The following is an 11,585-nucleotide window of genomic DNA, read 5'->3' as shown; positions in this document are numbered from 1 at the left end:
TTGGGTCATCTTCAGAGATCATGTAGTCCAACCGCCCTGCACACGCAGGGTCACCTGGAGCACGTTACACAGGATTGCATCCAAGTGGGTTTTGAAAATGGAAAAAAGGAAAAGAACCAGTTGGGCTGTAAATCTTGTGTGTTATAAAACACTGTAGTTTTGTGTGGAGCAGCAGCTGTGTTACCTTTTTCATCTCTTCCTCAGTTCATGGGGTTTTTTTTTGGTAGGGGTGGGGGATCTTGAGTACTCTGCCCTCTCTATAGAAAGATTTAATTTGCTTCCTTGGGGAAATTATTCTATTCTTTATTAGACTTCAAAACTGAAAGAATTTCTCTTTTATCTATCTTACCCTATTAATCTTTTGTCAAATCATGAAGTTATCCTATACAGAATTTAGGTAAGTATGGAAATATGCCAGGATGATCTGAGTGTTGATCTGCATTTCCCTTCAACATTTACTCTCTTTGATTTCTGGAATGCACAGCCACTATTTTCCTTGAAGGATTTTTGTAATCTTTAAATGTCCTGACTCATTATTCTAAGTTTTTCATCGCTACATCCTCTTCCCAGGACAATGGGGTTTTTTTTGTGTGTGTGTGATTTATTTATTTGTTTTCCCTGAACACCCTGACGTAACTTTGCTAATCATCAACCCACTTATTTTATACTATTGTTTATCTATCCTATTAGTAAAACTGTGAGAAGTTGCTTCATAGCATCATGCTGTTCATTTTATAATTACTTTATCCATCTGTTTTCTCTGTATTGATGTCAAAGTGATACTTTTAGCACTGAAAAAAATACCAGAATTGCTGAAGGGCTTTCATTAGGTCTGAAGACATCCAATTTAATAGTAAAATAATGAAATTGTATGAACTGCATATTATTTTCTCTTGGTTTGAAATGATAGTATTTAAAGAAGTGTATTTAATTGATTAAGAAGCCACTTCAGAATGTGTGAAGAGGCTCCTTACAGATCTAGCTCTTTGCTTTGATAAGTCACTGTTATTCAATGAAATTGTCAGTAATTTTCCTTGCTTTTACTCTTTCCTTTTTTTTTTTTTGAGCTATACTCTGACTCTCCGACTGTATTTTACGACTGTCACATTCCTTGAGTTTTTCAATTTATCAAAACAGGAGCTGCAAAAAGGCAATAATTTCTTATAAGGATATTACAAGCCTGCCTTTCTATTCATTTTAGGAAGAACCCTCACCCGCTGACAAACTGCAAGCCCATGTGTCCTACTTAACAAAACTGCACCTACCAAAATCACCATTTATCATAGTCATGTTGCTAACCTGGATTCCCTTCCTTGCTTTTGCCAGTAGCATCTAACAAAAAGCCTTTTGAATTTGTTAGTGTTCTCTGCCTGCAGGATTGTTAGCTGTGATCTTAGTGCCTACCAGTTGTGACAGGACTGCTTCTCCATCATGCAGCTAATTGTAGTTCATGAATTGTGACATCTGTGAGCGTACCAGGGCAATTAGAGAGAAAGTGTGAGATTACACTTGGATAAAAATAAGTGTAGTAATGTCAAAATGAATATTAATAAGTATGAGAAGTCATCAGGAGAATGAAACAGAAGTGTGGCAGGAACTCGTGGGATTTGTGGATTATTATCGTTTTGATTTTTCATTCTGCATTTGTTTGGGCTAATTGAAATGTGAGGACGCTTGCAAAGAACTGGAGGGGAACTGGCATTTAGGTTTTCTCGTATCAAGTTTTGCTTAACTCAAGCCTTTCAAAATGAATCTTCAGCTTGCTCTCAGATCCTCTTCCTGAAAAATAAAAAAAAAAAGGAAAAGAAAAAAGAAAAATGAGCAAAGAATGCTTTCAGAAAAACAGGTGTTTTTGAAACACAATTTTTGTAAAGTTTGAGTTCTCTCTGAATTTTTTTTGGACAGAGTAATGCTAAGCTATGAAAGCTGTGTTAGCGATTTACTGATTTTTTATTCTCCTCCTCCTATTTTACCATCTTTCCAATAGAGAACACATGACTTTTGTCCTCTGCTTGGTGCTGTGCTGCACTGGAGTAGCGCAGCACACAGTAAAGGTTCATACATGTCAGGAGGGACTGAAACGTAAAGAAAGATTAGAAGAGTTCAACAGTGTGTGAGGCTTTCAGAAAAACCTGTGAGTGAGGTAGAGACATTAGATCAGCAGTCACCTCTCAAAATAACAATGTTCCAAATGTTTGCTGAAGAAAGCACGCTCCTGTCTGTGCTTGGTAATGACATTCGACTCCACTAACAATGCTTCTGAAGACATTTTTTTCTTAGCTTCAGTGTGGGGGACGTGTTTCCCTCACTCTCCATAAAATAACGTCTTTAACCATAGTTCTGAACTCTGCAGTTAATTCCTATGACGGGATTTTCATTAGCGTCAGATAACTTCACGGACATGGAGTCAACTTGTTCAGCGTTATGATTTTACGTGGGGATATTTTTGTTTTAAATTGCTGCCGAGAACTAGTGAGCTCAGAGCAGGTGAGAGCATCCTCGCTCCCAGGATTTGGCAGCCTTTACTGAATTGTGCAGAGCGCGTGTTCTTTAGAAAGATCATAGCACAGGGAAAACATGGTTCACAATTCAAATGACTATTAGGTTCGGTCAAGGACTTTTTGTCGTGGGCAGAGCAGGTCCAGGTTGAAGTGCAGGAGGGAGAGCGGAGCGTTTGGAGCAGATTCAGAGCGCTGTGCTGGGAGACACTCCGTGTTTGCTGTCATGGAAACCTGTTGCCTCAGAACATGACTAATGAGACCCAGGCTAAGGGCGAGGAAGAAGCTACGCTTGGAATTATTTTTCAGCAAACCCTAAAGAAGATCACCAATATACGTTAAAATGAGTAATAGTTATTGCAAATTCATTGGCTAGGCCACTTAACCTTGTCCTTTTTTTTATTTATTTTTGCAGCTTTTGTGAATAGATGATTTAATACAAAGAATGTTTTAACACCAAGAGCCTTCAGCCAAGCAGAAATAAACAGCATCTTGCTTCCCTTTTCCCCGGTGCGCTTCAGTCTTTGGCCAGTTTTGGAGGGAGCGACGTGTTGGAGAGAAACCTCTGCTGGCCTGGAGGGTTCAAGTTGTGCTGGTGAAGAGTTAGCAGTTTAGGCCACCTGAGGATTTTTGGTTTTGGCCCTAGTTTTGCTTGTTAAAGGAGAGCCTAGGTGCATGAAGTGAGTATACACACCCCATGGGACAACCTGGTTATACCTGTGTATTAAGTAAGATTGCCTTGGGCTAATGCTGAAAGGAAATTTGGAGGCAAAAAAACCACCACCACTGCCACCAACAAAAAGGCATAAAATTTATCTTAAAGATTACTCTGTTCTTCTGACCTCTCTTAAAATTTTGCTTAGAGTTTGCTTCTCTCTAGCTTTCTGCTCCAAAAGCAGGATGTATCGACGCACACCAGGTTCTCTCGTGGAGGACAGAAACTTGCTGAGTTCTTCCAAATGCTGAAGCTTTTCTTCCTGCAAAGGAGAATGTTGTGTGTTCGAGTGGGAGATTTGTTCCTAAAAATATAGAGATAGATAATTTAGAATTCCCTAATTACATATATTGTTGCAAATTCACTGCAGCCTGCTGTGGATTTCTGCAGCCTTATCGATTGGCTCTTGAGTGAATAAATTGTCAGTAGCTGTGCAAGTCTCACTGCATCGTGGAGACCATGACTCAGTGTCCCTTTGGAAGCTGATCGTGAGGAGTCAGCACTAGATTCCCTTCCTTGGGGGGTGAAAAAAAAAAAGAATCTAATGATGTTCCTTAACAAAAATAGAGGGCTTGTGTTTGCTTGAAGGAAAGAGGAGATGACAACTATGTGGTGCTTTTGCTTTTCGCTGTCTTCGCTAATGACTGTTGGTGGCTGCAGGCACTAATAGGGTGGCCTTTGTAAATGGGAGGGAAGAGCTTAATCCACCCTCGCTGTTCCAAGGTGATCCTTGAGGATCATGAGGGGGGTCCTTCAGCGGCTCCGCCATAGGGTGTTCTTGGCCTTCGCACCGCCTGGCAGCGCAGTGAGGAGATCTCTCGGGAATGGACAGCGGCCAAATACATGAGCTCATTTGTCGGTGCCAGCTGAAGGAGCCGATGAGGAGCCTGTGCCCCGCGCAGCGTCGCCGCCGGAGCAGGGAGCAGGGCAGGAGCAGCCCTTGGGATCCCTTGGAGGGAGGAGGGAACCCTTGCAGGGTGAGGCACAAGAGAGGAGCTGCTCCAAAGGGCGGCCTCCACTGCCTTTGGACGTGGGCGGTTTGAGGAGCTTTGGCCACAGCTTCCAATCCATTAGGCTTTTCCATTCCTGCGTGGGCTGCTCCTCTCCCACTCACCACCACTTTTTCCCAGCCCTTCCCTGTTTGCTCTGGGATGGCAGAGAGCAGGAACCCCCAAGCCATGCTCTGCTCAGCCCTTTGCTCCTTCTGCCTGTACTTTTTGACCTTTCCTGTCTGTGTTTGTTCCTGTTAAGAATGTAGAATCTGTTGGAAAGGGGTTTTATGGAAGGGGTTTCCACATTTTTGGTACTGTAATCTTCGTTTCTGGTATGTAAGTATTCAGAGCAATCAGTCAAGCTTGGATGAATTTTGCAAGAAAGCAACACTTTGTGCAGTGTGTTACTCCCAGTAGATAAGGATGGTAATTAGATGCATTCTTCAATTGAAATGTTATTTAGGGCCTAAATACAAGATTACGAGGCATGTACAAAATTCAAGTTTATTAGCACTTCACTGCCAGTCAATTCTAAAAAGGTAAACTATATAAATCACTCCAATTTTGGAGTGCTGTGTTGTCTAGATTTAACCCATATACTCAGAGGCTGTTTCTGCTGTGAACTTTCAATCTCTCTGATATATATCTATGTAAGAAAATGGTTTTTGAAGAAGAACTGCAGATAGACAGAAAACGGGCAGTCAAACCAAGCCAGGATGATACTAAGAGCAGTAGAGGCTTTTCAGCAAAGTAACTTTTTTTTAAAAGTTATAAAGGGCTCTCTCCAGCACTTTTTAATAGCAACTCCTGGCCTGTGTGCAACACTATTCTTTTTATTCTGCATATTTTGCATCTCAATTTGCGTATGCTTGGTCATTCCCTGCAATCAGTCTTGGACTTTATGTCCAGTTCATGAGCTGAACAAGTAACCTGGGATGCAGACAGCAGTGCAAGACACTCAGGCTGCTTTTCCAGCTCCGGCACAAAATGTACCTTCCGTGTGTGAACTGAGCTCACGTTGCCCTATCCTCTTTTCGAACCTCTGCTTTACTTCCTAATTGACTGCCTTTTCTGATGGTATTGAGCTAGCACCCGTGTTTCTGCTCCTAACATAATGCAGGGGGAACTCGTGAATCGTTAGCCAGAAGTGATGCTGCCTCCAGGCAGCCGGGAAACAGAGCTAAATATATCCTTGTCTCCCTGCCACTTCCATTCTCGTTTCAGCTGGAGAAAGAGAGTGGTTTCTGTCCGGGACGCGCTGCCTAAGGAGCTCAAATGGAGCTGGGGCTGGGCTTTGCAGGCTAAAGCTAGCAGAGAAGTAAAGCATCACAGATGTTCGTAATTAATCCCCATGCAAGAGTTAAATCTCAAATTACCAGACGTGTTCCCTTTTCCACTGCTTTTCACATTTTCTGTGTAAAATACCATTGTTCTTGTGACGGAAGTGCTTGTTGTCTGGAGTAAGAGTCTGAATTTTAACTACAGAGAAACAGATACTTTCTGGCTTATTTTTTTATCCCCTTTTAAGGTATTGGGCATAGATTTCTTAACAAAAACAGAGATTAGTGACTGTGTTCAGGTATATATTTTTTGCATGTCCACACATTTCTTGCAACCTTACCAAGGCATGAATGCAAGGAGTTTCACAGAATCACAGAATGGGTAAGGTTGGAAGGGACCTCTAGAAAACAACTAGTCCAACTCCCCTGAACACACAGGGAGTTTACTTTTTTGTTGTTTTTTTTTTTAAATTTTTTTACAGTATTCTTATTTTTATTTTTGTTTTTGCTATTTTCATTTTTTTGTGCCACTCGTTGATGCTTCACAGCATATTTGCTTGGGCAGCTTTATCAGTTATTAGTGGAAAGTGCTATTCAGGCCATTTCAAGGACTGCTTAACAGGTACTTTGTGTTATGTAAGCATCTTACAACGGTGCTCTGAGCTCTACGTGAACATGAGGGCACCTCGCAACACTTTTCTCCCAAACGTGCTTGTAAAATGCATGGTCAGGGTTTACTGGAAGGGCTGTTGCTGGGGAGTTTCTTTCTTGTTGTTGTTAGACTCGGTACCTAATAAACCAATTTGCGTGAGGAAGTATGTTTTATGAGCAGGCTGTATTTACCACAAAGGAGAAGTCCACCATTTGAAGTTGCCTGTACGTATGCACAGTACAGCTCTTCAGGCTCTTCCCCTTCTTTTTATAAAGGCAGCAGAGATGACCCCTGGCCACGCAGTGTGTGTTTGGGAGGAAGTTCAGCCTGTTATGTTGATACCTTTTTTTGTCTTTTTAATGAAACCTCCTTCCTGCCATTTCAGAGCAGTGGAGGGTTTGACGTCATGAGCTGATGAGTCACTGCTTTTAACAGGCCAGCAAGCAGGGATTTTGAGTGCTGTCTGGAGCAGCTGCCTTGTTAATCATTCACAAAAAGCCCAGAGAAAGCTCAAGGGAATGCTTGTGAATAATTAAATTTCTGTTTTCATTATGAAAACTCAGTTGATTTACCTGAATCTGCTAGAATCAAGGTATTGGGAGAGAGGAGAACAATGATCTAACCAACTTATTGATATTACTGTAAATAGCTTTTGGATTGTCATCAGTGCCAGTCGAACTTGTACATGAGTAACAACTGCATGCAAAGTTTATGTAATATAACTCTCATTGTCAGCTACGTCTCACTATCTGCAGACTCCTCAATCATGTGCATGTTTCCTAGAATAGGTTGCCCACATTATTTGAGAAGCTAATGCCCTTGAAAGGGCAAGACTTGTGTTGTACTGAAAGGCTGAAGATCTGGCATGTCCCATAGCCTAGAGGCATTCGCTTCATATTGTCAAAGGAAGCAGAGTTGTCCGAGTGTGTTCACTGGAGCTTCTCTTCCATGTAAACACTTTTCTTCTCGGTGTGATCCAGAAGGTGACATTCCAGCATTTTTAGCTGCTGCTGAATCAATATCTTGGCAAGATACGTTGCAGTCATTCATCTTGTAGCACAGTTTCCAGTGCACAATGTTCAGAGAGTTTGTTGGATTATTTTAAACAAGTTCCAAACTAGATAAATTCATGGTGAATTATTTACTGTATTTCAACACTTCCTTAATTGTGTTGGTCTAGAGTCTTGACAAAAGCTGACACCCTTTTAGAACCAAAAACCTGATACTTGACATTGACAGAAAGGTTAGATTTAGCCCTGGCTACACAATGGACCTGCAGGGACTGTTACTGGCATATTTTGTCGTGCTGTGCCCTCTTTACAAGGATGACCTGGTATCTACCAGAAAGCATCTGAGGGAGAACTTTGTACTTAAGGCAGTAAAGCAGAAGCGCTGGTGACATCGTGGGGAAGGAACAGGCTGTAGGTAGCACTTTGGATCATTGGCGTGCTGTTGTATGTGTTTGTTGTATGCCTGCTGGTGAGGTCCATGCAAAACCAAGGAAGGTATCCTTGGGAAGAAGGAGGTTTGCATTGATTTTTGGCAAAGGCAAAGCTTGATTTACAAATGTCAACAATAAGAGAGGTTCTGTATGCCCTGTCCCAAGAAATTGGAGCTCATGGGCCCGGTATCTTTTTCCTTTTGAATCATAGCATCGAACAAAAGCTGCTTCAGGATAGTTCATTTTTAATTTTGTCCCTGTGGCATATCCCTCCTGGAGTTCTTTACATTTCATTTCTGCCTTCTGAGCTTTTAAGATTCATATTTTCAAATTCCTATTAATTTTAAGACCTGAAAGAACTTAAATATTGAAGGCTGTGATTCTAATAAATTAATGGCATTGTGAGTTTATCTTGCTTATTAGTGACTTGAGGTACTGTGAGACTGATTTCTTTATAGTCATGAGCCAGTTGGTGTGGGACGTGAGGGATAGAACCCAGCTTGAAAGTCAGAGCTTAGGGTGAGTTATGTCTACTAGCAGGGGAAAAGAGATCTGCAAATCAAATCTTGTTGCTTGCAGATGGAGCATATTTTATATGGCATACAATAATAATGAAAGTCATCTTTCAGAGTAGAAGTGCTATTGAAACCTTGAGGAGTATTGAAAGTAGAAGAAATCAAAGAGGAGCCTATGAAGTATAAGAATAAAAACAAAATCAAAGGGAGGAAAACACAGTTGAAATCTAAAAAGAACACCATGGTGCCGAGGCACCGTGTCAAATGTCATGAGACAGTTGATTATACAGAAGATGCCTTTTTTTTTTGAGTTGCTTATTAGAAAGGGTCCTGCTGAAGAGTCATTGCTCTCTGAGAAATCAAAGGCATTGTATAGTCAAATATCATATTAAAAAATAAAAAGGGCCTCTGAAAACGTATGAATACAAGACAGCAGTAAAGTCTGGAGAGGTTATTAAAAGCTGCCTGCGGAGACTGGCCGTGTGAGGGCCTCTGGCGAAGCTGAGCAGCCGTCAGCAGCCAGAAATCTTGAGGGATGCCGAAGTCTGGGGTATTCCTGAGCACCTGGAGCCCGGGGCAGGCTCTGAGGAGAGGCAGGTGCGTGTGGAGGCAGCCGAAGGGCTTCTCAAAGTGTGAGAACGCCCAGCTGGGTTCTGGTCAGATCCTCAGATGTCTTTCCCTTTGCCCTCCTGCTTTTTGCTGTGGAGAGCTAGTCCAGGCTCCTCAGATCTGCTGGCTCTGTGAGGCAGCAGCCCATTTCTTCCTTGCACAGCGAAGCCCTGGGCATTTCTTGTAATGCTGTGCCCCGCTAAGCTGCATTCGTCACTACTAATTATTGACAGAGTACTTACACGATAGGTGATTGTGACATTTCTATTCTTTGTTTCTTTTATGGGAAGAAGAGTAGCTTCTAAAGTTAAACTAGATAAGCGTAAATGTTTCTTAAAAAATCTTCTCCCATACCTGAGAATAGATTTGTTTTCCTTTAAAGTTAGGCCTAAGCTTCCCTTGCAGCTTCCATGCTTGCAATATATCCCATAATTTACAAGGAGCTGTGTGCCTTGTGAGCCAATACAGCAGACCACGCTAACGCCTCAGCTACTGCTGCAGGTAGAGAACCAAAGGCAAATGACCAGTTCTGATTTTGGAGCAGTTGTTAACTAGTATTTGCTTCTCTAGGATGCATCCCGTAAATCCGTAACAGCTCAAGTTGTATCTCTGTGCTCATAAAGATGGAAATACTCTGTGTGGAAGAGCACGAGTTGGGGCTGGCAGGTGGTGCTGCCCGAAAAAGGGGTCAGAGGAAGCGGCTGGTGTTGGGCAATGGCAGGAGGAGAGACTTCGCCAGGTGACAACTCGGGGGTCCTGCTCCAAAGCCTCCATCGGGAGCCTCTTGCTGGCGAGCGTGCACCTTGAGAAGCCAGCTCGACAAGGCTGAAGTCGGTATGTCTGAACCCGTCTACTCTTTGTACCTTAAAGCACAATCTCTCCATGCCTAAGAAAGGCAAGAAGCCTGAGGATACCCATGCATCTGTTCTCAATTTTGCAAATTTGGAACTTTGTCTGCTTTGTGACATTCAAGCCCATGGGAGGGCAAGGTGAGCACTGCTGTTAGTGTGGACGCTTCCTGCCATGCAGTAGCATTTCCCTGGATGTACAGATTCTGGCTATACATAAATGTCAAATGCAGTTATATGGAGATTTATGAGTACAGGCAAATTGCAGGCCTAGAAGATTTTAGAGCTACTGGAAAATGACTATTTTTCCTCATAGTAATACTTTTCTCATAAAGTACTTAGCCAGTATTTAAAGTTACCAGTATTCTCTATCCTTAGTAGTTATCTTTTAAAGTAAGCTAATCTGGGAGATGACATCTTACCCCATTTCCTCTACACAAAGGTTTTCAGTGGGAGTTCACTAGAAGCAATCGCACAAGAAGAGCATGATATATTCTGAGATATCTCCCCCAGCAGAGATAGATTTGCTTCGATTTTGTGGAAACATAAGCTAAAACAGGGATAGTTCAGATGCTAAAGTAAGATATTGACTGTGAAGCACATATAATGAGGATAGAAGGAATGCAGGCGGATTAATTGAACACATAAAGGTTAACTTACTATTCCTGAGTGACTGTGTGCTATTGTCAGTTTTGCTGGATCTTTTTCAGAAAATACAGCCTGGGCTTAGGATGAGCTTAATGGCTTTGATGGGAACTGATTGTACCCCCAATTCTGTCTCAGTCTCTTAAAGCCTTGTTGGAGGAGGAAAAAATAAGTAAAGAGACATATAGCTCAAAAAGGAGAAGGTTATTTGAGATTTCCTGTTCTCCAGGATGTATGTATGCTTTTCCTGATCCCAAAGACGTATTTTAAGCTTTAATTATTATTTAAGGTATATATTTCTTTAAGAATTAAGAAAGCAGGAGAGCCATTGAGCCTCCAGAGGCCCATTCCTGCTCCATTTTCTGTAGTTTTAAGAAAGCAGGTGGCACAGTTGGAAATATCACTGATTCTGAGAATTTACTCCTAGGTGTAAAGAAGAGAAACACAACCCTAGGACATGGCAATGCACCCCGTCTTCCCAAGACTGGAATTTGGAGCGCTCAGCTCCAGCTTTATTTCATTAGCTCTTTTCAGAAAACGCAGCAGAAATATAATCCAATCACTTCAGTGTTCAGAGGAACTGGCTCAGAGTAGGACACCCGGACTCAGTAATGAGAGATGCTGCTTCGTGACTCATTTCCTGTTGTCATTCACTGAGTTATTGTACATATTGGTTCCTAAAACCTGTGTGAGAAAGTTTGAATGGACTCCTGGGTACTGCATGCCTTACCTACCCCAAATGGTGGGAGAAGATGTTTGAAGAGATGGGTGTTGGTGGCCTTCCTTCTGGTCTCCAAACACTGACTGTATCAAAATAGGTACGAGACTCGGTAACTGCTTGAAAGCCTGGCTTTAAAATGTGCGTATTTTCTTTGGCCTATGGGTCATAGCTAGAAAAATACTGAACAAAACCTTGGGTACTCCAGAGAGACTTAAATATGAGCTAGATTCAAAACTCAGTTTCATAACTTGTGCTTTTTTTCCCCCAGAGTAGACAAGAAGACAAATCTGGATTTCTAATACCAACGGATTTGTAAATCAGGCCCAAGTTCAAGTGTATAATCGAGTAAGGATCTTGACTCAGATTTGTAGGCTATGCCTAGCTGTAGTTTTGTAGTTTGCAGATCTTTGTGTCCATGCATCTCTCCATCTGTGAAGAAAGCCACCTAGTGCTCTTTCATCCTTCTTGTTTGAAAGCATGTCAGCTGTCCTCCGCTCTTGTTTCTGTCTGATTTTATCTTTTTTTTAACCTTCTCTTTTTTTTTTTTTTATTGCTGAGAAGCCAAACTCTCCAAGTATTACCAGCTCCCCAAAAGTTTTTCTTCTGCCTGTTTTTGTAGGGCTCATGTTGACATGATCCCCCAGATCTTCCCCTTCTTCCTTGCTCCTA

This window comes from Nothoprocta perdicaria, unplaced genomic scaffold (genome assembly GCF_003342845.1).
Source record: "Nothoprocta perdicaria isolate Ctin4 unplaced genomic scaffold, notPer1 scaffold_25, whole genome shotgun sequence".
NCBI lineage: Eukaryota > Metazoa > Chordata > Aves > Tinamiformes > Tinamidae > Nothoprocta > Nothoprocta perdicaria.
The sequence above is the reverse complement of the archived record's forward strand: the minus strand, read 5'-3'. Positions refer to the sequence as shown.